Below are 27,917 nucleotides of genomic sequence, written 5' to 3' on the forward strand. Positions count from 1 at the left end.
GGTCAATCTGTGGATGGGTTTTGGCATGGCCATCGCTGACATCTGACCCATTTCGTTTCTAGTTCATTCTGTGAGGGACACGTACTGACAACACAGGTTCACAAGCCCCAACAGAATTCCTATTGCTCCCGTGGCCAGAGCAACCCAGGGTCCCCAAGACTTCCAGTGGAGTGTGTTCTACGTCAGTCCCTTTTGTTCAGGTTGGACAGGGCATGTGTGCCAGGGCCTGCTATGTTGACAATATTTACAGCAGCAGCGGGTTATGTATTTCAATGTTAAGTCTCTCTCCCCGAGCATCAGAAAATTTCTAAAAGTCCCTATAGCCGTCCAGGTGCCCATCAATGTCCACCTGCCCTTAGACTGACAGGGATCTGCCGCCGTTAAGTATACTTGTGAGGTCATCCCACTAGCGCTGACCGGGTGTCCCTCATAATTCCTCCGTTCCCAGACTTACATATTAAAATTGTCCCTCTTAAAGTTGATGAGCACATTGGATGTGGCAATATCCCCTTGTCCACTTGAACTGTTAGTAATGTAATGGAGTATTTTATAGTAGATTTCATCTTAAAATTGAAGAAAGGGGTAAATTCTCCACCACCAGCCTCACCCACAGTAGAAGTATGAAGGCTAACGGGTTCTGAGCTTTTTTTTGCAACAGCTTCCATAACAAGGATAGCAAGACCTTGAATTAAGACATTTATCCCATTCATTTGATTTTTTTAAAAAATCTGCCAAGAATGCCAAGCTTTAAATGTTACCAAATTGTTTTAAGAATAGACATTATCTTCTGCCCAGTGGTCAGTCAAGTGCATTATCCCCTGAAAACCAGGGAACTTCAGGATTTTGGAGCAAGGCTTCAGTCTGTTTCCATTTTCTGACAAGCCGCATGGAAAGATGGGGAACAGAAACTAGCTCTAATATCATGAAGACCCTACCCTGTAGTCGACCAGCTGCCTGTCAGCATATTTGGCAGGCTGTTTTGACACTAGTGGAATCCTCTGGAAAAAAAAGGCAGCAAGTTAGGATAATGTACAGAACTTCTTTATTCACTCAAGTAGCAAAACCAGATGAGATGTCAGCTTTGCAGGTGTACAGTGTTTTAGCTTGGATTTTCCCCAAAACAGTCCTTGACATGACACGGGAATATGACAGTAAGTAGTTTATTTTGGAGGTGATTCCAGGAAGCAGCTGTTGGAGGGCAGTGAGGAAGTGAGTCAGGAAATGGAAAGAAGATTTTAAAGGGTGTGTGCTCCACTCGGGTGCAGTCTTGCTGGCACCTCCTGGGAGACAGTGAAGAACATGCTTCAGAATTATCCCGAGGGATGTTTCAGCATCAACCCCCATTCATCACTGGTTGGGGGCTGCTCCCCTGGAAATATTAACTTTTCCAGCAGTTTGATCCTGCTTGATGCATGGGCTGAGCCTATTCCAGCATTCTGAAAATATTTTTAGGTTGAGTGGCGGGTGTTTACAGCAAGAAGCCATTGGAATTAAGGAGATGGTGAGAGGCAAGGAGAGACAGGCAGGACTCTGACAGGGTCTGCTACACACAGATACTTTGAGCTTCCTTCCAGGGGACATTTTTACCATATCCAAGAGGCTGCTGCAATTTCTAAAATGTTCACCAGCAATGTGTTTTCCTTGTTGACATTGTTCTCTACATAATAGACCAAAACAAGGCTGTACAGAGGACATCGTTAATCTCCTCCAGTTGTTTGATGAAGGGACTTAGAGTTACTGGAGGGACACAGATCCCTCCATGATCTGCTTTGGAATAGTGGAAAGCAGATCAGTGATTCTGGAATGGGTGATGTCATCGGAGCAAAGCGGTTTTACAGTTTTATTCTTCCTTCTAAACCATACTGTAGCTCAACCCTTTCCAAGACACATAGCTTCAACAAGGCTGTCACAACTATGTAGATTTTTCCATGGATGCTGAAATAAGCAATCTCATAGAGTGCTTTGAAACAAGGCAGGTTTTCCCTTGGACTGCAAGGAGATCAAACCAGTCAGTCCTAAAGGAAATCAACCCTGAATATTCATTGGAAGGACTGATGCTGAAGCTCCAATACTTTGGCCACCTGATGTGAAGCTGACTCATTGAAAAAGACCCTGATGCTGGGAAAGATTGAAGACAAAAGGAGGAGGGAGCGGCAGAGAATGAGACGGTTAGATAGCGCCACCAACTCAATTGTCATGAATTTGAGTAAACTCCAGGAGATAGTGAAGGACAGGGAAGCCCGGTATGCTGCAGTCCACAGGGTCACAAAGAGTCAGACACGACCTAGCGACTTAACAACAACAAATGCAAGTTTAGGTAAAGTTTCAGTATATTCAAAACAAGTCTACTTTCCACTTAACATCATTCAGACTAGAGGGTTTTCTCAAGAGGGACAGATGGAAAATATTCCTTTAACTTGTTGACTTCATGTTTCCAGTGGTCCAAACCTCACTGAACAAGAAGGATGGCTTTTTATACTATGTTGTGTCACATCCATGCTGCAAGGAAAATGGTCTTATCATATTTTCTTTTCTTTAATACTTTCCAGTTTAGGTGTGGCCTGATACAATCAATGTATATGGATCAAAATGTTGGAAGATCTCAATTCCTACTGATGGAGGAAATAATCTCAACTATGATGATTAACACATGTTACTCTGATAACCTGAATGATTGTTTAGCACAGGGCTTCCCTGGTGGCTCAGTTGGTAATGAATCCACCTGCAGTGCGGGAGACCTGGGTTTGATTCCTGGGTTGGAAAGATCCCCTGGAGAAGGGAATGGCTACCCACTCCAGTAATCTGGCCAGGAGCATTCCATGGACTGTATAGTCCGTGGGGTCACAAAGAGTCAGACACAACTGAGCGACTTGCACTTTTTTGTTGCATTCTAGGCAAAGCACACTTCCCCATCCCGTTGATCTTGGGCTGGTCCATGTAACTTCCTTTGGCAAGCATAAGTCTGGTCGTGACACTGGCAGAAACCTTATGTGTCTTGTGCATCTTGGTCTGGCTCTTGTGCTTCTGTTGTTCTCTATAAGAGGATTACATTGTGGGTGGCCATTGGTCCAAAGAGGATATATGGAGGAACAGTCATGAGCCTGAAGTCCAACCTAGTCCAATCAAGTTGCAACCAGTACAGAAAGAATGAAATAATGCCATCTGCAGCAACACGGATGGACCTGAAGACTAGCATACTAAGTGAAGTAAATCAGACACAAAGACAAATGCCATGGTATCACTTATAAGCAGAATCTTAAAAAAAACGATACAAATGAACTAATTTACAAAATAGAAACAGATTCACAGACTTAGAAAATAAACTTATGATTACCAAAGGGGAAAGGTGGCAGGGAGGGATAAATTGTAAGTTTAGGATTGACATATAAACACTACTCTATTTAAAATAGATAACTAACAAGACCTACTGTATAGCACAAGGAACTCTGCTTAATATTCTGTAATAATCTATATGAGAAAAGAATTTGAAAAAGAATAGATAAGCATATTTATAATTGAATCCTTTGCTGTACACCTGAAACTACCACGACATTGCAAATCAACTAGAGTCCAATATAAAATGAAAATTAAAATAAAAGAGATAATGTCTATAAAATAAAGAAAGGCCTCAATAAAGCATTTGTGCAAAAACTGTAAAAAATGGCAACCAATGCACAAACCCATGGGTGACAAATAAATACTTGTTATTTTAAGACACTGATTTCGGGGGTGGTTGGTTATACAGCATTTATTGCAGCAATAACTGGCTAACGTATTACTTTCTTGGATAAACAAGCATCCTTTACCTCCTCATGCTTGTTTAGAATGAAAAATAACCTTGGTGTAGTTGGATTTGAAACATTTTTCCCCAAAAGTCAATTTTTCAAAAGTAACAAGAAGTGCACTCAAGAAAGATATATTCTTTTTAGTGTGTTTTATTCTCACTTCAGCCCCAAACTATACAATCTGTGAGAATGGACCTGTCATTCTCTTCTTTGTTTTAGTGGTTGGCACTAATTAACAGTCCATTACAATGGCGTCCCCCCAGCTGATGCCTTTTGATGTGAACTTTTTTCAAGTTCCATCCCCTTTGTTGTGAAAACCTTCCAACTCCTCACTCTGCCACAGTTTAATTTGTAATCAAAATTATGAACTAATGAAATAACACAAGTCTTGTTTAAATAGGGTGGTTTGCTTGTTTGTTTTCAAAATTATACCAATTTGCCATTTTACCAAATTCACATCCTTTTTTTTTTTTAATGAAAGCAACATCTTCACTATCACGATTTGAAATGAGAAGCCTCTTGGACTTGTTGCCTACAATTAAACCACAACAAAAGGAAGCCGAAGTCATTTCACTTTTCATAAGGCCGTAATTATTCTTTAGCTATTGGAATACGACATCCCTTAGGAGCTAATTATCGAAAAGCTCTCATCACACATAGGAAACACACAAACAAATCCTTCAAGCACAAAGTAAATGTTCAACATTAAAGAGCTGCATCCAGGAAGTCATACCAATCAGTTGGGCCAGCTAATTACTAATCTGATTTTTGGAGTAGTTGCATTAGATAATTATGATGACTATTCATAACATGAGAAGAACAGCCTTTGACTGACTTTAATAAAGATCTAGCTGCAAGAAAAACTGTTACTAAGAGCCATAACGTAAAATTTGCATTGCAATGGAACCAAGTGTAGTAGACACTTTTTAATAGAAAACATTTCATTTATCACATGATAGATACATTTAATGTACCTTTTTTTGTGGCTGTCATGTTTAAAGGTAGAGTGAGCTAGTATATTGATCTGATTTCATATGAGCCATGCAGTACTGCTTATAGCCCAATTCAGACTTTAAAATGTGTATTATAAAATACTTTTCTGAATCAGTTGAGATTCACATAGCATAAATATAGCATATTAAAGGTTAATTCCAAAGGAACCAAAGTCAGAGTCATATACATAATGTGGTGACTACTCTCCTCATTCTTAAATGTATTTCTATTTCAGGGTATTGAAATTCTTCTTAATTTATAAATTGTTTTAAAACAAATAGACATTCATATACTGTCGATGGAAATGCATATTGGTACTTTTTCAGGCAGCAACTTGCCAATAACTATTAAAGCTAAAATATCTATATCCTTTTGACCTAGCTGCGTACCTTCTGAGATTTTTATCTTGTAGACAGACTTGTGTGTGTGCATGCTAAGTTGCTTCAGTCATGTCTGACTCTTTGTAATCCCATGGATTGTAGCCCGTCAGGCTCCTCTGTCCATGGGATTCTCCAGGCAAGAATACTGGAGTTGCTTGCCATGCCCTCCTCCAGGGGATCTTCCCAACCCAGGGCTCGAACCTGCGTCTCTTACATCTCCTGCATTGGCAGATGGATTCTTTACCAATAATACCACCTGGGAAGCCAGACAGACTTGCATTAGCACTCAAAAATAATGTATAAGGATGTTCATTACAACATTGGAAGAGAAAGAAAGAATCAGTAAAATAAATAATTGAATTGCCATTAATCTTTATTAACTGCTTTCTGATAAATCCATTATAACAGAATACTTAGGCAACTGCTGAGGACACTGAAGATACACAGAGAAGAGACTTATATGCACATTTATACAAAGATGTTCAAGGTCTATTAAATGCATTACAAGGTACAATATGTATGGTGTGATCCCATTTCATTTTTGTAACCTAACAAGATATGCATATGCTTCCCAGATAAATGTCCATACAAATGTTTTCCATCACTGTATATGTTTATGCATATGTGAGTGTGAGTAGGTAGATATGCAGATAGATAGAGAAAAAGAAAGATCTCTATTCCCTCTATTTCCATTGTCACTGTCCAGTTCAGGCCATGGTCACCTCTCCCTGATACAGTCAACAGCCTCCTCATTGTCACCTTGATGCCTATCTTGGGTATCTCAGGTCTGTCGTATACCCAGAGACTCAAATGATTCATCTAAAGTACAAATGGGTCCACATCACTGCTTAGTTTAATGCCACTCAGTGGTCCCCCCTCACCCTACCATCTGGGCCCACATTCCTAAGCCAGGCTCACAAGTCCTCCACAATGGGGTCTACCTCTCCATGAGCCTCATTTCCAGTTACATCCCATATCACCTCCATGTTCCAGCACTGAGGCCTATGCACAGCCTCCAGTATTGTCAAGTCAGGTTTTACACAGGTTATCCCTTGTGCCCGAAATGTCCTTCCTTTCTCTCACTGATTCCCTACCTGTCTCTCTCTCCCTACCTGCCCTTTCTCTCTCTCTCTCTTTCTCTCTCTCTCTCTCTCTCTCATGCACACACACACAATCAAACAATTTGGCTTAACCAGCTGATTCTAATCCTTGAATAAGAACCACTTATGTTTCTCTCAGGGCTTCCCTGGTGGCTCAGATGGTAGAGAATCCGCCTTCAATGCGGGAGACCTGGGTTTGATCCCTGGGTTGGGAAGATCCCCTGGAAGAGGGCATGGCAACCCACTCCAGTATTCTTGCCTGGAGAATCCCATGGACAGAAGAGCCTGGTAGGCTACATACAGTCCTTGGGATAGAAGAGTCGGACACAGCTGAGCGACTGCTGCTGCTGCTGCTAAGTCACTTCAGCCGTGTCCGACTCTGTGCGACCCCATAGACGGCAGCCCACCAGGCTCCCCTGTCCCTGGGATTCTCCAGGCAAGAGCACTGGAGTGGGCTGCCATTTCCTTCTCCAATGCATGAAAGTGAAAAGTGAAAGTGAAGTCGCTCAGTCGTGTCCGACTCTTTGTGACCCCATGGACTGCAGCCTACCAGGCTCCTCCGTCCATGGGATTTTCCAGGCAAGAGTACTGGAGTGGGGTGCCATTGCCTTCTCTGAGCTGAGCGACTAAGCACACACAAAAATATATACATATTTCTCTCAAGAAGCCATCTCTCAGAGCCAGGATTTTGCTCATTCTTTTTCCGATTTCTACATCTACTACTGCCGGCCTCTTCCTCCTTCTGTTAGTGCAATTCCTCTAGGTGATTCCTAGATACTCTTTAGGAGTCAGTTTATAAGATCATCATCTGCTGCTCTGAGTTCCCAAAGCATAGTGATCCCTCTCTACTGCATTTGCCTTCTAACTTGTGTGTCTCCCTCCCTTAGGGTGACCAGCCATCCCAGAATGCCTGAGATTGTCCCTGTGTTTAGCATTGAAGATCCCACATCCCAAGAAACCCTACAGTCTCAGGCAAACCGGGAAGGTTGGGGACCCACTCGCCTTAGACTTTATGTTCATCAAGGACAAGGGCTGAGCAAAAGACCTGGCACATGACAGATGAGCACTGATTCGAATTAAATAAAAGAAGAGAGAGGAATGTGAGTGTAACTATACTTGGACATGTAGGGTGAAGAGCTCTTCATTTGGTTCCCGGTCATGTAAACTTTTTAAATGTCATCAAAACATGATACGTTAAGGTTAGGAAAGTTTTCAAATACACAAGTTAGTAAGATGCATGTTGTAATTCACAAAACATTCGTGCATGTAATAAGTGTGTATTAACCCCCTTTTGTGTGCTGGGTACAGTGAATTACAATGGGCTACAAGGATTAGGCAGATATGGACTCCTCCCAAAGAAGTCTCTAGGGGGATTTTATAAAACTCAAACAAAGAGAAACAATTATGGCATTAAAAAAAAAGACCAGGTAATCTATGTGTGAGCCTACCAAGAAAAGGTTTCAGGTAGGAGGTAAGGGTACATTTGGGAAGAGTTTACATTTGGATAAGGTTTAAGCAGAAGGATGAGAAAGGACTCCCAGTTTGAGAAAAGACTCTGCTCTAAGTGTTCCTGAGACAGGAAAACTCACCATGTGCACGTGGCTTGAGAAAATGGATGTGTGTGTTTTCTATGGCTGTGTAAAAAAAAAAATCACCACAGAGTTAGCATCTGAAAATAATGATCATTTATCATCCCATTTATTATCGGGCTTCCCTGGTGGCTCAGAGGTTAAAGCGTCTGCCTCCAGTGCAGGAGAGCCAGGTTCGATCCCTGGGTCGGGAAGATCCCCTGGAGAAGGAAATGGTAACCCACTCCAGTATTCTTGCCTGGAGACTCCCATGGATGGAGAAGCCAGGCTACAACCCACCGGGTCGCAAAGAGTCAGACACGACTGAGCGACTTCACTTTCACTTTATCATCCCATAGCTTCCATGGGTCAGAAGTCTGGGCTTAACCTTGCTGGTTCTCCACTCAGCGTCTCCCAGGGCTGAAATCAAGGTGTTCCTCTGGGGAGCTCCTCTTCCAAGCTCATGTGGTTGTTGGCAAGGCTCAGTTCCCTGCTGTTGTGTGAGTGAGTTTCTGTATTTTTCTTCTTACTTACTGGGTAAGGACCCTTCCTAGCTTCTACAGGCCACCCTCAAATCCTTTCCTCATGGCCGCCTCCAAAGACCCTCTCACAACAGCAGCAGCTTGCTTCTTCAAGGCCAGCAAAATTTTTCTGACTTCCAGAAGGATCTGTCCTTCTTTTTAAAGACTCACCTAATTAGGTCATGCCCACCTGGCACAGGGCTTTCCTGGTGGCTCAGTGGTAAAGAACCCACCTGCTGACACAGGAAACTGGGGTTCAATCCCTGGGTCAGGAAGACCCCCTGGTGCAGGGCATGGCAACCCGCTCCAGTATTCTTGCCTGGAGAATCCCATGGACAGAGGAGCCTGGCGGGCTAGTCCGTAGGGTGGCAAAGAGTCATACATGACTTAGCCGTGGAGCACAGCCCCATGGCTCCTAGGATAACTCTCCTTTGATGAACTCTGGGTCAGCTGACTAGGAACCTAACACATTCTCCAGTTTCTCCCATACTTAAAAGGAGAAAATCACATCAAGCACATATACCAGGTGTGGAGGCAGGTATAGGAATGTTGGCAGGCAAAGTAGAATATTTGCTACCACAAGGGGTGATAAAGGGATTCAAGGGGCATTAGATAAGTCGTGGGGAGTGAAAGTGTCACATGATGGAGGACCTTGACGGCAAGACAAGGAGTTTGGAGACTGAGGATTTTTAAGTTGAATAGTAGCATAATGAGAAGTAGAACAGGAAAAGGCAGTACCTTTATCAGAACTCTACAGAAGAGTTGGATAAAATGATTTTAAGTGTTAGTCGTTCAGTCGTGTCTGACTCTTTGAAACCCCACGGACTGTAACCCACCAGGCTTCTCTATCCATGGAATTCTCCAGGGAAGAATACTGGTGTGGGTTGCCATTCCCTTCTCCAAGGGATCTTCCTGACCCAGGGGTTGAACCCAGGTCTCCTGGATTACAGGCAGATTCTTTACTGACTGAGCCACCAGGGAAGCCCAGCATGTTAAAAATGGAAAAGTTTTAGAGCAAGAATGGGAACTCATTTGCATTAACTCTGATCAAGTAGTATTGGCTGTCTGGAGGGCTGTGTTGGGAGGACTTGGGGTCCTTTCTGGACTGCCAGGGCAGCAGCACTGGGCTCTATTGGCAATGTGGGAAACAGTGAGGATAGAGACAAGCCACAGCTCTGGAGCTGGAGCTGGCCACCCTGGCATTTGAGAGAATAGTTTCAGACCTTGTACCTCTGCTAAGGAAAATAGCAAGTCTATTTTCCAGGATTCTAAGGTTTAATCTAGCATCCTGCAAAGCAAATCAAAACCAGCAAACATTAGGAAGCTCTTCAAGCCTTCTCCAAATGTCAGGAGCTAGAATAAAATACAAATAAATTAATCCACTGGGAGCTTCTGCTATTCCTTTCTCTCTCCTGGGGGAGGAGAGGGGGCGGGGCAGGAAACAGCTCCAAAATTTAGGAATTTCTAGCAATCTCTTTAAACACCAGAAAACAGGTCTGCCAGGCAAAGAATTCAAATGCCCTTGCTTTGGACTTTGATGATGCATTCCAAGGCTGCATGGAGACATGTGTAAGGAGAGTGATGAGAAAGTTAATCCTCTAATGATAGGTCTAAGGCCCAGAGGGAAGCCTCATCACAGGGTCATGTGTGTAGGTGGGGGCGGGGGGATGTCAGCTTGGCAGAGCAGGCACTCACCTGCCCCTCCCCACCCCGCTGCTTAGGCTCTCCCACCATCTCTCACATGCCTTTAGGAGCAGCCTTACGCCTTCCAAATCAGAAGCCAAAATCCCAATAGACTGATTAAACAGGCTTTTTTTTTTTTTTTTCCTATATGTCCAAAAGCTGTGCCCTGGATATTTGGTGTTCCTTAAGAGAGTGCTAAGAAAAAGTGGCTTCAGAGCTGGAAGCCCTGGAGGGACTTCTGACTACTTTTTAGTGAGTATGGTGGATTAGATTACTGGGTTTTAAATTTTTATTTATTTGTTTTGGGTGCGCTAGGTGATTGTTGCTGCGCATAGACTTTTCTCTGGTTGCGATAAGCGGAGGGTACTCTCTCGAGTTGAGGTGTTGCGGAGGGAGGTGGGGGCTTCTCCTTGTGGTAGTAGCTTCTCTTGTTGCAGAGCACAGGCTCTGGGCTTCAGTAGTTGCAGCACCCAGGCTCAGTAATTGTGGCACACGGGCTTAGCTGCCCTGTGGCATGCGGCATCTTCCCAGACCAGGGATTGACCCCGTGTCCCCTGCATTGGCAGGCAGATTGATGACTAGACCAGCAGGGAAGTCCTAGGTTACTGTTTGATGAACAGTCTCTCTGAGTGCCTATGTTCCTATGTCCTTGGAAGGAGCATATTTCCCCTCCACCCTGTTGTTGGGCCTGACCATGTGACTTGCACTGGTTAATGAAACATTAGTGGTTTTGACACAGTTAGATGTTTAAACTGTGTTTGAGAGATTGGGTTTGCCCACTGTGTCTCCCATCACTACAAGAAAAACATGCCCAAACTAGCCTCTGGTCCAATGAGGATAAAAGGCATAAGAGCAGACCTGAACTCAACAGCTGCTTGGAGTTAAGCCTGTAGGAGCCCAGATGAGATCAAGAAAGCTAACAGATATGTAAGCAAGAGGAGTAGATGATGATTATCTTAAGCCACTGAGTTTAGGAGGGGTTTGTTACAAAGTTATTGTGACAACACTTGATGGGTATTGTAGGTATGAGGCCTCGGGGAAGTTCCTTTTTCTCCACCTCAGTTTCTTTATACAGTGAGTATATGGATGCTAAGTCATTTCAGTCATGTCTGACTCTTCACGACCCCATGGACTAGAGCCTGCCAGGCTCCTCTGTCCATGGGATTCTCCAGGCAAGAATACTGGAATAGGTTGCCATGCCCCCCTCCAGAGGATATTCCCGACCCAGGGATCGAGCCTGCATTATTTATGTCTCCTGCATTGGCAGGCGGGTCCTTTACCACTTGTGCCACCTGGGAAGCCCTTCTTCATAGTAAAAGGATATAACAAAGGTACCTCTTCATAGGGCTGTTGTGAGGATCAACAGAGACAAGGCATTTAAGTAGCTCATAGGGGTGAATGATGCAGAAGCACTTAAGCATAGTTTGTCATCACGGTTAGAAGAATGAACTCTGGATCCAGTGTGGGGGGTGGGGGTTCGACTCCTGGCACTATGAATCTGCTACAGATCTGGCTGGTGGGGAGAGTCAAGTGTGAGAGTAATTTCAAAACCAAGACATGTCTATGCTAGCAAAGAAACCTAAATCTGGACCTCCTCGCTCAGCTATATATTCTTGCCTCCATACATCACTAAGGCCCTATGCTAGGCAAGGTCCTGGGATAATTCTCAGGACACAGACTTCCGTGGTCTCTAATCTTAGAAGGGTTCCAAGACACAGGAGAGGTGGGGGTGAGGCTCTTGGGGGCAGAGAGGAGATGCGTGAGGAGGGGCTACGGATCCAGGGTATACACAGAGCCCTTTCTGGGGCTGGGCTGCAACAGGCAGGTTGCTCCTCCTAAGGCTGTGGTTTGAGAGGAAGGCTTCCCAGGTAGCTCAGTGGTAAAGAATCCACCTGCCAACGCAGGAGATGTGGGCTGGATCCCTGGGTCGGGAAGATCCCCTGGAGGAGGTTATGGCAACCCACTCTCATGTTCTTGCCTGAGAAATCCCATGGACAGAAGAGCCTGGCGGGCTACAGTCCATAGGGTCTCAAAGAGTTGGACATGTCTTAGGGACTGAGCGTGAACATGAGGATCACTGAAGTTTGCAAGAAGTTCTGGAGACGCATCCCAGGGAGATAAATACTATCCACAGCAACTCAATGCTGGTGGTTTAAAGCTTGGATGTTGAAAATTCAGACTCAGAAGGAGAGAGGGTCCTTCAGAGAACATTCATGAACAAGACAGATGGTAAGTCTGAGCTAGGAGTTATGTACAATTTCAAGGCTGGGCATTTAGACTTAGAAGAAGCACAGTGTAGCAAGTAAAAGCTTTGACTCTGCTGCTGCTGCTGCTGCATCACGTCAGTTGTGTCCGACTCTGTGCGACCCCATAGACGGCAGCCCAACAGGCTCCCCCTTCCCTGGGATTCTCCAGGCAAGAACACTGGAGTGGGTTACCATTTCCTTCTCCAATGCATGAAAGTGAAAAGCGAAAGTGAAGTCGCTCAGTCGTGTCCGACTCTTACCGACCCCATGGACTGCAGCCCACCAGGCTCCTCCATCCATGGGGTTCTCCAGGCAAGAGTACTGGAGTGGGTTGCCATTGACTCCGCTAGACTGCCTTAAGTTCAAAGCCTGGCTTCTGGCATTTGCAAGTTGTGTGACCTTCAGCAAGTTATGTAACAGCTCTGAACCTCAGTTTCCTAAGGGAAGTTAGGAAAATAGGGTTATTATTAGAACTTCCCTTCTCAGGTGCTTATGAGAATTAAAATCATTAAATATATAAAGCACTTCTAATGGACTTCAGTACTGCCTATTAACATTATTTTTATTATTTATTTGGCTGCACCAGGTCTTAGCTGTGGCATGCAGGATCTAGTTCCCTGACAAGGGAACAAACCTGGGCCCCCATCAATGGGAGCTTGGAATCTTAGCCACTGGACTACCAGGGAAAGTCCTTATTCTCCTTCTTATTGATATTACAGGCTCACAAGCCCTTATCTGAATCACATGAGCTGACATATGTTTCATAATTCAAAATTTTCAGATTTTAGAAAAGAAATATGAATGCACATATATAAATTGTACAAAAGAAATATGGTGCTGATATAAAGATTTTAGAGAAGAAACATGGTGTACATAGAAAAGCACAGTAGGATCTGGGGTTTTATTCTCTAACCAAATATATGAATATTTATGTGGTGAAATATGTGAATATTTAGATCAAACAAGAACTAGAAATAGCTTCATGTCAGTTCAGGTCAGATTCTGCTACCTTATAAGATTTTTTAAAGAGCAAAGCAAACAAATAATAACATAAATAAAACTCTTTGAGTTTCTAGGGCTTTGAGGATTTGAGAAATGCAAAAAAGAGATTGTGGCTTTTATCACTGGAAGTGATGGAGACTGCATAAGTGTGTTGGGCCAGGAGCAGGGGGGCAGAGGAAGGTCTCTTCCACCTAGATTGGTTGGGAAAGACAGTGTAAGAGGCAGATTTGGAGTGGAGACCCTCAAGAACTGGCAGGGTCTCAAAGGCAGGACTCAGGCAGCAACACTGGTACTTATTAATAAAAACAGGCAGGAATCAAAGCCCAGGGTAGATGGCTTGGAACTTGTCAAGAGGTGAACTGAAGCTGGACTGTGAATAGCCTTGGATGCCAGGACAAGAATATAGGCTTTCTGTTATGAGAAGGAGATGATTTCACTGGAGTTGAATCTGGCATCTCAGCCAATTTCTGCCTCTGGTACAAAGCCTGGCAGGTCTTTTAGAGATGGATGATCTTAAGTTATGCCCCTTGATGGGGACCATGCTCTAGAATGCCCTGTCCTTCACCTTCAAAGTTTGATCATTAATAACTACCCACTCTGGGACACACTTTGCCTGTCACCATGGTGACAGACACTGTCAGCTGCCCACCCACATCACCTTGGCCCTCATTTGTAAATATAGAAGGATGCTCAGTGAGAACACCTGCAAATCTTTACCGAAGGCTCTTTCTGGTTGCTGATGTAGCCTGGGCTGGTGCACAAAGTCAACTGGAAATGCAGAGAGTTAATATCCTCAGAAGTAGCCCTTAACCAGTGATGGACAGGACGCTGAGGATAAATATCCCAATTCCCTCACCCTCAGATCAGGATAACAATGAAGTATGTTCTCCAACGCATATGCTCTCCAATGAGTCCTACAATTCCCCTGGGAAAATGGGGTCCAGATGTCACCAGCAGTAACCTTTAATGCACTGTGTTAGCATCCTGCCCACTTTTGTCTCACTCTTTAACCTGTAACCATGTTTCTTGGCATCACGTTCCAAATCAACTTGTTGCACTTGAATCTTTGTCTCAGGGTCTGTTTCTGGGGCAACTCAAACTGGGTCACCATAGACATAGGAGTGGCCTTCATGCTGCACTTGGTTCATGGTTTCCACTGGGAGAGGTTAAACATCTCAAGGAGAGAAACTTTTCATTGGCCTTTGAATCCCCATTGTGCACTTCAGTTCAGTTCAGCCACTCAGTCGTGTCCGACTCTTTGCGACCCCATGAATTGTAGCACGCCAGGCCTCCCTGTCCATCACCAACTTCTATTGTTCACTCAAACTCACGTCCATTGAGTCAGTGATGCCATCCAGCCATCTCATCCTCTGTCGTCCCCTTCTCCTCCTGCCCCCAATCCCTCCCAGCATCAGAGTCTTTTCCAATGAGTCAACTCTTCACATGAGGTGGCCAAACTACTGGAGTTTCAGCTTTAGCATCATTCCTTCCAAAGAAATCCCAGACCTGATCTCCTTCAGAATGGACTGGTTGGATCTCCTATAGCCGCTTTGGCTCCTCTGTCCATGGAATTCTCCAGGCAAGAGTACTGGAATTGCCATTTCCTTCTCCAGGGTATCTTCCCGGGTTCAATCCCTGGGTCTCCTGCATTGCAGGCGAAATCTTTACCAGTTGAGCCAGTAGGGAAGCCCATGGCACTTAGACAGTAGACATCAAATAAGGTTGATTGTGGGTTTACTTGGAAAATTAGATAAGTTGTGATTACTTGCATGAAGCTAAAGGTCACCAATGACTTTAAGGTCAAAGCCCAGTTTCTGGGTTTTATTCACTGGCTCTCCCACTGGCTTGGTGATCTTGAGCAAATCCATTCATCTGTCTAAGACTTAGTCTCTATGAAATGAAGATGAGAAACTTTGCCACTTAGAGCTGCTGTGAGCATTACATAAGATCATGTGTGTGAAGCACCAAGCTTATGTCCTCGCTTTCTGTGTTAGTTACAGCTTTAGACACATTCTGTCCCCAAATATCCTATTCTTCACCTCTTTCCTCCCATAACCACTTTCTCGGAGCCATGGTTTTAAGGTTCTCTTAAAATTATTGAAATGGATTCAAGGCCACATGCATATGATCCCGAGCATTCCACCCCCTACACAGAAGATCTCCATCATTCAAAGAAGACTTTGTGGCAGCTTTTTCATTACCAGCTCTGACATAGACACATGCATACACATACAAACATGGATGGATTCTGTGGCAGCATCTCTCATCACCAGCTCTGATATAGATACATGCACACACACACACAAACATGGATGTCTTCTTCACAAGGCAGCTTTCTCAGTTCCTTCTGCAATCGCAACATGGACACCAACTCAACACTCTTGTGTTTAACCAACATAACATTTATATCGCCTAGAGTAAAAAGATTCCTACACTTGGACCATAAGAATTAGATCTTCTCATTCTATTATCACCACTGAACATTTCCCAAGGCATCATGGCACACATGGCCCTAGTCTAGGTGCTTAGGATGCCAAGGAATGGTGGTACCATGAAGCTTACCCACAAAGATCATCAATATGAGGCAGACACCATGTAGTGTGTGTGTGTGTGTACTCACGCATGCACGTGCACACACAAACGCATATGGAAATTTATGCTTATGCAGGCATAGATCTTACCTGTTGTGCTGTTCTAGTTCTCCTCCTGCATGCAAATGTGGAGCCAGAAGACAGTTTAAATGAAGTACCAAGAGTCATCATTTGGGTTTCCAGTCCTAAAATGAGTAGAGAGCTGGATGAACCTGAACAGCTCAGTCCCCTTTCCAGACCTCAGTTTTTCTACCTGTAGGAGCAAGTAAGAGTGAATGTTTTTCAGGACTCCATAAAGATCTTGGGACTTCCCAGGTGGCACAGTAGTAAAGAATCCACCTGCCAATGCAGGAGACACAGTTTGATCCATGGGTCAGGGAAGATTCCCCTGGAGTAGGAAATGGCAACCCACTCCAGTATTCTTGCCTAGAAAATGCCATGGACAGAGGAGTCTGGTGGGCTACAGCCCATGGGGTTGCAAAGAGTCAGACGTGACTGAGTGACAGTTTAGAAAGTTAAATTCAAACATCTGAAGGCCAGAAGAAGGCACCATGTGATTCCATATACTTTTTTTACATTTGAAAACACCCAACTGAAAACTGATTTGTTAAAAAATTGTGCTATTACACTTACTGTGCCTTCTTTATGAACTGGAGTAAAGAGGAGGGATTTATTTGAAAGTCAATAGACTATTTACAGCTCTACTGTAGGTGCTAGTTTAAATTCAACATTTTGAATGGAGTAGAAACAATCACATCGGAATTTGACCAAGGATACATTCCATGTCAGTTTAATGCTCCAGCTGTTTAATCAAAATATGAATAAAAGGTCTAAAGCCCAACAAGCAAAAATATCATAGTTGTGGGATTCAGCGATTGCTTCCCCATTGTCAACCAATTACTGTGTAATTTTTCCCTGTGACTGAATAACTAACTGTTAGCAAATAATGAAAAGGCAATTACAGCGACGCTTTGTTCCTATTACTCCCTTCATTTTATTCCGGCTATAATTATTGTCAGAGCTGGAGGTTTACTGTACCATGGAAGCAGCACCAGGAAAGAAAATGGAAAGGGCTGGTGCATGGAAAATTGCAAATGTCACACCTACCTTCATCGCCACTGTCGGACTTCTGAGATTAAAAAATCAGAGGAAAAAGCTCTCCGTGTGGGTTTTACAAATTCTCTACCTCAAGCTGTTGAAGCAACGGGGGAAGTGGGGATGGAGGTGAGGATGGGGGTGGGGAGGGGCGGTGGGCAGGGAATCAGGCACGATGTTTCTTCTTTTTTCCTGTGTGTAATTCCCAAAGGATGGTGCCTTTTCGCCACAGTCTGCCTGAACCCGACTCGTGGGCTCTTCTTTTAGCCTTTGCTTCTCATTAATGGTCTCCATGCTGTTTCATAATGGGGAGTGGCATATAAATGATGCATTTTATGGGGTTTGATCTTTCTTCAGAGAGGAAATATGCTGCATATGGACAGATGTCTGAAAAAGAAAATGATGACTGTGTTCTCTTTGTGCAGTTGCTGGGACCAGTTTTTAGAAGCTGATTCTCACTGATCAATATACCTTCCAGTTTAACTTTGTTTTTATTAAAAATTTTATTTGTAAAAATAAGATTAAGGGGATAGAGGTATGACCTTCATATTTTTATAGCTTCTTTATTTAATAAACATACTACCTACAATGTGCAAGATATGGGACTGGGCTCTGAGGAGTCAGAGAAGACATGGCCCCTGAGACACGAAGCAGAAAAGGCTCCATCTTGAGGTATTAAAAAAAAAAAAAAAAAACTAAACAAATGTCTGTCTGCATGAAAAGCAACTTAGCAGAGTCGAAAGTGTGTAGAACTATATGTTTGAAGATCTAGATTCCAAGTCCAGCTTTACAATTACTAACTGGTTTATCTTGTTGTATCAGCTAGCTATTGCTATGTAACAAACTATCATTCAAACTCTACGGCTTAAGTCAACAACTGTATTTAATGAAAGCTCATGAATTTGCTTTCGAGTGTCTCACTGGTAAAGAATCCATCTGCCAAAGCAGGAGACAGGGGTTTGATCCCTGGGTTGGGAAGATCCTACGGAGGAGTAAATGGCACTCCCATGGACAGAGGAGCCTGGTAGACTGCAGTCCACGGGAGTGCAGAGTTAGATATGACTGAGTGACTGAGCACAAACACACATGAATCTGCAGGTCAAAGGAGGCTCTGCTCCAGGTTGAGCTTGGCCGTGGCATCTTCTCTGGGGAACTTTGCTCCAGATGTCTCTTACCTTCCTCTTTGGAACAGTTGGCCAGCCTGGACTGTCCTTATGGTAATGTCTGAAGAGCGAGAGACCAATCAGAAGCATGCAGGCACTTTCAAGCCTCTGCTTCAGGCACATCTGCTAACATCCTGTTAGCAGAATGAATACAGTTAGAGGTGACTAGTTCGGGGAATTGATGCAATCACCTGAACTTGGGTAAAACTCCATGACTCAATTGCTTTGTAACATTCAAGCTCAGTTTACCTGCTTTAAAAGATCATTGAAAGAACCAAAACAAATGAACAGCATTAGTATGTTCTGAAAACTACAAAGAACTATGACTATGTGATTTACTATTGTTCTTATTACTTCATACTTATCTATATGTCATAAACCTTTTATGATTTTTTTGACCTAATTTGGTTAAAAGAGATTCTTTACAAACTTCAAATTTCTTTACCTTCAATCATCAGATATTCTTTCATTCATCAGAGATATAAAAATGGAAAATGGAAATTATCTACACAGTCTATTCATTTTTGTTTTACTTGTAAAACAGGTCACTTCTCCAAGACCCTGATCCTACTTGAGGTCAGACAGAATCTCAGAGGTATTGCTCTTGGTTCCTGTGGCAGCCAGCCAAGAGATTCCCCTGGGATTAAGGTAGAAAGAAAAAACATTTATAGGCTCGATAGCCTCGGGTTGGGTTGTTTTTATAGCTAAAGGAAAGCTGGTTATGAGGGTTAGTTGGTTGCAAATAAATAAGCAAGGATATACATTCACAAGGACAGAAGGGTGCAATAATAATAATAAAAGCCCTCAGAAAGTCAGACAGATCTAGGTTTGAATCCTTGCTCTATTACTTAATAACTGGCTTATTTAGCTTCCTGGAGCTTCTCTTTCTTTTTTTGTAAATCGGGGACATAAAATCTAACTCACTCTGTTTCTTGTGAGGGCTAAATGAGCTATAAAACATGTTGAGTCTCCCCAGATAGATACAGTTGACCCTTGAAAAATTATGTGTTTGAACTGTGTAGGTTCACTTACACACAGATTTTTTTTTTTCACTAAATTACACACAGATTTTTTTTTTTTCACTAAATACATACTACAGTACCATATGATCCATGGTTGGCTGAATCCATGGAGGCAGAACCATGATATCTGTATTGGAGGGCCAATTGTAATGTTATATGTGAATTTTTGACTATGGGGAGGGTTGGTACCCTTAATCTCTGTGTAGTTCAATGTTTAACTGTAATTTCAATCCATATCTTTGCAGGACTTTATATTTCATTTGTATCTAAGAGAGGCAGCATCACCAATGGATAGAGAAAGTGCAGATTATTTGATAAAAAGGGAAACTGACTCAAAGAATAGAGAAAAAGTTGAATTGTAACCTCACAGCACATACAAGAACATAAGCAAGAGATGAACTGGATGAATTAAAGACTGAAATATGAGAAGTAAAACTTAAGAAATACAGTAAGTAAATAAGATAAATGTATTTGTGACCTTGGAGTGGATTATGATTGTGTAGTCAAAATCCAAAAGAACAAATGATATAGTGAAGGGAAAAAGACAGAAAACTAAAAAGATATGAATAAGCGTTTCCCAAAAGGGGAAACAAGAACAGTTAACATATATACAAAGCTCACATTCACTGATAGAGAAAGGCAAATTAGAACAAGCTTGCAGTGGCACTTTTAACCTATCAAATTGGAAAAAAATTAGACAATCAGACATATAGACACTATCATGTGTAAAACAGATAGCTAGTAAGAAGTTGCTATATAACAGGGAACCCAGGCTGGCATTCTGTGACAACCTAGAGGAGTGGGATGGGAGAGGAGGGGGAGGCTCCAGAGGGAGGAGACATATGTATGATTATGACTGATTGAGTTGTTGTATGGCAGAAACCAACACCACATGGTAAAGCAGTTACCCTCCAATTAAAAAAAAATTAGACAATCAGGTAATAATATTAAGTGATAGTGAGGGTATTAGGAAATAGGAACTCACCCTCATGTCCTGCTGGTGGGGGGTTTACAGCTACAGATATTTTGCAGAGGAATCTGGCAGTAGTTAGTGGGAGTAAAAACGCACAGATCCTAAGATCTTAGGACACCCTCTTCTGAGTGAGTACCCCAGAGACATTGTCCCAAAGAAAGACATGGATAAGGCCGGCTTTTTTAAAAAATTGTAGTATAATCACTTTACAATGTTGTGTTAGTTTCTGCTGTACAGTGAGGTGAATCAGCTATATGTATCATATACCCTTTTTCTCTTGCACCTCCTCCCACCCCAGCCCTCCTTCTGCCCCTCTTTGTCATCATGGAGCGCTGAGCTGAGCTCCCGGGGTCACACAGCTGCTCCCCACTAGCTGTCTGTTACACACAAGGCAGTGTGTACATGGCTGTGCCACTCTCCCAACCCAGCACACTCTTCCCTTCCCAGCCAGTGTCCACACGCCCGTTCTCTACACCTGCCTCTAGATTCCTGCCCTGCAAAGAGGGTCATCTGTACTAGTTTTCTAGATTCCACATATATGCATTAATATACAATATTTGCTTTTCTCTTTCTAACTTCACTCTGTATGACAAACTCTATGACCATCCACATCACCACAAATGACTCAATTTCATTTTTAACGGCTGACTAATATTCTATTGCATATATTTACCACATCTTCTTTATTCATTCATTTGTCAATGGACATTTAGGCTGCTTCCATGTCCCAGCTCCTGTTAACAAACATCGGGTACATGTGTCTTTTTGAATTATGATTTTCTCAGGGTATATGCCAGGCATTGATTGAACTGGCAGAACTGGAAATGCAGAGGGGTCCATCAGAGGCAGAATGGAGGAGTAAAATGGTCCACAGTCCTTTATCTGCAATTCTTAAGTACAAAAACCTCTAAAACTATGAATTTTTTTATAACTTTGGCACAAACTTCTTGGAAGCAGAAATTGTGGGCGGGAAGATAGGCCTTTTCACATTCCACTTAGTGTGATTGTTCATACATTTAGATACAGAAATCAAATTAATGTGTTTGATTAAAGAGTGATACCTAGGGCTTGCAAAATGAAATTTGGCGTCCAACACCACCTAATGTTAGCACACAGAACTATACAGAATGAGTTCTAGAAGACGCACGTATCAATGCGCAGAGGTACAGAGTAGAAGAGCCTCAGTGAAACTCACCAGCAAGGATGCATGTAGGGGAAGTCAGAGATTTGAAGTGAGGCTAGGATGCAGAAGGAAAAAAAAAATTTTAATGGAATATAGAATAGGATATAAAAAAATAAAATAAAGGAACACCTGAAGGAAAAAAATAAAATAAGGCCAATAGATCATTGTGGACCAGCAGCTCAACTGGGAAGGGGGATTTCTATATCAGTTTCTAACTATACCATGCATTTCCTTTTTGGCAAAAGTCCCATTCCCCAACATGATAACTTATGAACTTTGTTTAACCCTCTGTCTCATAGGTTGGACACTTAGAATTTGGGGCTTAAGAGGGAGTTTCAAAGGGAGGGGATATATGTATACCTGTGGCTGATTCATGTTGAGGTTTGACAGAAAACAACAAAATTCTATAAAGCAATTATCCTTCAATAAAAAAAAAATAAATTAAAAAAAGTTATACATTAACTGAAAGTCCACTGCAGCCAAACAGGACCAGTTGGGGGGACTCCTGATACCAGGGCTGTGTTTTCTCACCATGGGCAGCATGGGTGAACTATAATTCAGCCAAAAGAGCACTGGGTTTAGAGTGGACTTGGCTTTATATGTGACCATGGGTAAGCGTGTTGCCCTTTCAAGCTTCAGCACTCAGTATCCGTTCCTTACTGTTCCTCTCCTCCAGGTAACCCCTGTAATGGAACCATTCTGGATTTCTTGCAGGTGACCAAAAACACGCCCCCTGACATTTCCATGATTTTCTATGTATTTTTCCAACTGAAGTGCTCACCACCCCTCATTTGCTCAGAGAAGTCCCAAGTTACCTTTTTTTTTTCTTTTTTTTTTTATTTTATTTTTAAACTTTACATAATTGTATTAGTTTTGCCAAATATCAAAATGAATCCGGATGGAATGGGGAGGGAGGAGGGAGGAGGGTTCAGGATGGGGAACACATGTATACCTGTGCCAAGTTACCTTTTGAATTAGTGCCAACCTGAAGAAGAACTAAAGAGCCTTTTGATGAAAGTGAAAGAGGAGCATGAAAAAGTTGACTTAAAACTCAACATTCAGAAAACTAAGATCATGGCATCTGGTCCCATCACTTCATGGCAAATAGATGGGGAAACAATGGAAACAGTGACAGACTTTAATTTGGGGGGCTCCAAAATCACTGCAGATGGTGACTTCAGCCATGAAATTAAGACACTTGCTCCTTGGAAGAAAAGTTATGATGAACCTAGATAGCATATTAAAAAGCAGAGACATTACTTTGTCAGCAAAGGTCCATCTAGTCAAAGCTATGGTTTTTCCCACAGTCACGTACAGATGTGAGAGGTGGATCATAAAGAAGGCTGAACATTGAAAAATTGATGCTTTTGAACTGTGGTGTTGGAGAAGACTCTTGAGAGTCCCTTGGACTGCAAGGAGATCCAACCAGTCAATCCCAAAGGACTGAACAGTCATTGGAAGGACTGATGCTGAAGCTGAAGCTCCAATATGTGAAGCTTCAGCTTCTGATGTGAAGAGCCAACTCACTGGAAAAGACCCTGATGCTGAGAAAGACTGGACATGAATTTGAGCAACCTCCAAGAGACAGTGAAGTACAGAGAAGCCTGGCGTGCTGCAGTCCATGGGGTCACAGAATCGGACACGACTTAGCAGCTGAACAACAACAAAATGAATGTTTTGTTAATAAGATAAGACATCCGTAGGGCAGGAACCATACCTTACTCATCTCTATAATTCTGAGGTCTAGAACAGTATCTAACATGTGGTAGGTTCTCACTTTGGTGAACAAGGCAGATACATTCTTGCCTTCAGACAGCCTGAATCTAATGAGCAAAAATAGATTCTGAGTGGGCAGTTGTGGACGTGAAGAGCTTTTCATAAGGGGAGCACAGGGAGCTTGTGGCAGGGGGGGCACTTATAACTGTAGCAAAATGGGCCTCAGCTAGGAATAGCCCCAGCTATTTACATATACATCTAAAATAACGCCTCCCTTGCCCAATTTCCTCCTTCCTTGATTCACCATAGACAACGGGGTTTTCATCTTCTAGGCCAAAACCTGACTCAGGGATATGATCATCCCAGCTTTCCAAGCTACATAGGTTGTAGGTGGAGAGGTCAGAGGAGAGGGGGAGCCGAGCAGGTCACACATGCCCTAGAGGGAGGAAGGAAGCCCCAGGTTGTGTTCAGAATAGAAACACCCTGAACTTTCCCCACCCCACATCAGCCATCATTAGGCTCTTCCCAACACTTCCTATAGTTTCTCCCCAGTTCCCCAGAGGATACGCCACATAACGTAAAACAATAATACTAAATCTAAAGGTAAAAAGGAAAGACATCATTACCAGATTAATACATCGTGAAAAAATTCACATTTCTGATAGATACTTAACAGCGCATTGGTGGTTAAATTAATTGCACGTGGCGAACAGAAAGATAGCTCTTTAATACATGTTAAATATTAACAATTGGAGATAATAGGAATCTACATGTCTCTTCTTTACGGCTTCCTTTGTCAATGAAATGTACTCTTGTGTTGGAGGAAGAGAGAGTTTGGAATGTGCTGGTCTTATCCGGTGAAGGCCAGCCCTGCCCCCCACCGCCCGCCACACCAGAGCCACCAGCAATCAGCTTAATCATAACTGACCGGAACCAAATGGATTCAGGCAGCCATGCTGACTACTGAGTTAAAAAGTTTTATATATCAAGAGTCTGAATGCCAACTAAATCAAAACCTTTCAAGGCAAATCAAAAGGCCGGCAGCCTTCTCCCTGCTTCTGCCAAAAGCTTTGTTTCGCCATTTCCTCCCCGGGCCATCAGGAGGTGGTGGTGGCTTCTGCGGTTCAGTCCGGCCTCATCTGGGGGCATCCTTACATGCCCCCATTATCCTCAGAAAGCCAGCCCATCACCTTTACATGAAGAGCACTGGGGGGTGGCTTGTGGGGTAGGCGGGGAGCGAAGAGAAGCAAAACACACTGATTGATTGCAAACCCAGCTATGATGTCAGCATGAATTAATGTTTCCCACAGGCATGCTAATCAGCTCCATGACATAATAACGGCTTCTATTACACCGGTGGGACTTCAAAGTTATTCCAAAGATAACATAACACAACACTTGAAGCCCCAGGAAACTTCCACCGCGCTTTTAGATGTTTTATAAAGTTACCAATCTTTTCATTGCTCGGGAAACACACATAAAAAAAGCTGAAAGGAAACAGAATATTGAATTTGGGATGAATTGGGGTGGAAAGTGATTTCATTACAAATTCCAAATGTTCAAAGAGATAGTGGCAATTAAAAAGCTGCAAGGGTTCGCCATTTAAAAGCAGCTCTGTGCAAACTTTTCTCAGGCAGGCAGATGGGCACAGTTCCTAATGTGGAAAAAAAAAATCTAAGTCTGAATGAAAGGTATTTGTTCAGATGAACAAATGAGCCCACAAAAAGTAAAACAGGAGAGCACAGGGATCAAGGTTTGCATCTTGATTCTGATGTCTCTTAGATATTTGTCTCTGGACTGCTGCTGCTGCTAAGTCGCTTCAGTTGTGTCTGACTCTGTGCGACCCCATAGACAGCAGCCCACCAGGATCCCCTGTCCCTGGGACTCTCCAGGCAAGAACACTGGAGTGGGTTGCCATTTCCTTCTCCAATGCATGAAAGTGAAAAGTGAAAGTGAAGTCACTCAGTCATGTCCGACTCTTAGCAACCCCATGGACCGCAGCCCACCAGGCTCCTCCATCCATGGGATTTTCCAGGCAAGAGTACTGGAGTGGGGTGCCATTGCCTTCTCCGTGTCTCTGGACTATTGTTTAATATTCCTGAGACTCGACTGCTCCTGTATAAATGGAACTAATGATACTGACCTCATGGTAGAGCTGAGAGTTCTAGATCAGGGAATGTATTCCAAGCACTATGTCAAAGTGGGCACCCAGTACACATTCTTATTATTATTCTTATCAATAAACATTTGATGTTACTCACCACTGGCTTCCCAGGTGGCTTGATGGTAAAGAATCTGCCTGCCAATGCAGGAGATTCAAGTTTGATCCCTGGGTTGGGAAGACCCCCCGGAGAAGGGAATGGCTATCCACTCCAGTATTTGTGCCTGGAGAATTCCATGAACAGAGGAACCTGGAGGGCTACAATTCATGGGGTCACAAAGAGTCAGATACGACTAAGTGTCTAACACTTCATGCACTTGAACACTGATATATAATGACTACTACTAGTAACACAAATATCCAGCATTTACATAAGAACTCACACATCACCTTTCAAAGCACTCTCAAGCCAGTAAGTGAGGTACTATTGTGCCTAATGTACAGAGGATGCAATTGAGGCGCAGAAAGGCGTAAGTGACCTGCCTGAGATAACACCCACGAAACAGAATGGCTGGGCTGCAAATCCGTGCCATCTGGATCTGTTCTGTATTCTCAACCACCACTTTCTCTATACATGTGCACACAAGAGAACACACTCACACACAGACATGCACTCCACACACACACACACACACACACACACACACACACACACATGCACTGCCCAAAACACATCCTGCGGGTCTCTAATCTCCTACCATGATGATGACCAACTCTATTTCTGCAGTTTGACAAGCTTGTGTGTGAGGCCCGCATACTCCACTTACTCAGCATGACCCTAGGTAAGTCACTTAACCTTTCTGAGACTCAGTCCTCCAACTGTGCAGTGGGAATATTCACAGAACTCATGACAGGATACCTGGGAAGAGCTCAGCATGGTGCCTGAACTTGGTAAACATCTTGATAAATTCAGCTATCATCTTTATTATAGTGCTACTTGACTGCTCTGTGGTATCCGACTCTTTGCGACCCCCATGGACAGACTGTCCATGGGACTCTCCAGGCAAGAGTCCTGGAGTGGGTTGCCATTTTCTTCTCCAGGGGATTGTCCCAACCCAGGGATTGAACCTGGGTCTCCCGCACTGCAGGCAAATTCTTGATCATCTGAGCCACCAGCGAAGCCCCATCTTTATTATAAACATTTATAATATTATTTATTATATAATAATACATTTATTATTATTTATAATATAATATTTATATCTCTCTCAATCTCTTTTGTCTGTGTGTCTGTGTCTCTCACACACACAGTTCAATGTCAGTCACAAGAATATGTAGGTGGCGCTTCCAGAAAGGGATGCACCAGACAGAGGTGTTTGGGCCAACAGGGATTCCCTCGGAGCATCTGAAAGTTACAGAAGGAGGAAGGAGGCAGGAAGAGAGGCTGCCGCTCTGCCTCCTGACCGGATGTCCCCTCCTCTTTCAGATCCTCTCCTGTCCAGTCTGGCAGCTGCCTACCCCCTTGGTGTGTGGGCAGTTCTTAGGGATCGCTGGAGGGCAAGGTTTTCATGGCCCAGAGGTCCCGGGAGACATGGGGGCAGCCATGGGGGTTGCCACACCACTTCTGAGGGCCCATCGGCTCCTTGACATTTTCTTTTTTTTCCAGTTTTTCTAGGTACTTTATTTAAAAATGCTTTAATGTATATAACATTACTATTTTGTTTATTTGTACAATATATCCTTATAGCTTATTTATTTTATACCCAATAGTTTGTGCCTCTTAGTCTCCTACTCCTATCATGTCCCTCCCCCTTCCCTCTCCCCAGCGGTAACTGCGAGTTGTCGGTCTGTGTTGACCCGACATTGTCTGACAGATTCCTACTAGATAAGGAGGCTTCTCGCACAGCCTCCTCTCAGCTCCCTGGCTGTCAGATCATCATGTTTATCTGAGGAGGAACCACAAGCACCTGGGTAGCTCAGCTGGCAAAGAATACACCTGCAATGCAGGAGACCCTGATTTGATCCCTACATTGGGAAGATCCACTGGAGAAAGGATAGGCTACCCCCTCCAGTATTCTTGGGCTTCCCTGGTGGCTCAGTTGGTAAAGAATACACCTGCAATACAGGAGACCTGGGTTCAATCCCTGAGTTGGCAAGATCCCCTGGAGGAGGACATGGCAACCCACTCCAGTAATCTTGCCTGGAGAATCCCCATGGGCAGAGGAGCCTAGTGGACTGCAGTCCACGGGGTTGCAAAGAGTCAGAAACGACTGAGCGACTAAGCACAGCACATGGGCACTCGGCTATCTGTCTTGATAAAATGTGCAGTCGAAAATGAAAGGGACCTCATTGCCCACTGTGTTTCTGTCACCATGCTCGGCACCATGTGGCAGCTGGAGTCCTAGACCTGAGGAAGAACATGAGGGATAAGAAATAAAGGAGAAGAATGGAAACCACTGAGAGAGAGTAGCAAAGAGGTGAGTAGAAATGATAAAGCGAAGTGATGAAAAGAAAAGATGGAGCTACTTCCAGGAGAAAAGGTCCTAAGGGTCTTGAACCATGGCTTTTGCTGTTATCCATTTAACTTTATTTGATGCTATTCCTTTGAACGAAACCAAACATCTGGGGCAAAATTCTGAGCTATGATTTTGCCTCAGAATTTGCTGGTATCTTCAAGTGAAGAATCGTGATGGACCTGATTTTCTTTTTGCTTCTGGCAATTTCATAAAATATATGTGAAATATTCCCCTTGGTTCATTTACTTTCTTCCAACTTTTTAGGATGGACAGAATTGG

The 27,917-nt window shown here is 43.3% G+C and overlaps 1 non-coding gene across 1 annotated transcript; it reads left to right on the forward strand.

Moving 5' to 3' along the window:
- The first annotated feature begins 7,969 nt into the window (after nucleotides 1-7,969).
- On the forward strand, nucleotides 7,970-8,041 carry TRNAW-CCA (transfer RNA tryptophan (anticodon CCA)). The gene has a single exon. It is a non-coding gene; the product is annotated as a tRNA-Trp (tRNA).
- The last annotated feature ends 19,876 nt before the right edge of the window (nucleotides 8,042-27,917 follow it).

The sequence above is a fragment of the Bubalus kerabau genome, chromosome 17 (genome assembly GCF_029407905.1).
Source record: "Bubalus kerabau isolate K-KA32 ecotype Philippines breed swamp buffalo chromosome 17, PCC_UOA_SB_1v2, whole genome shotgun sequence".
Classification (NCBI taxonomy): domain Eukaryota; kingdom Metazoa; phylum Chordata; class Mammalia; order Artiodactyla; family Bovidae; genus Bubalus; species Bubalus kerabau.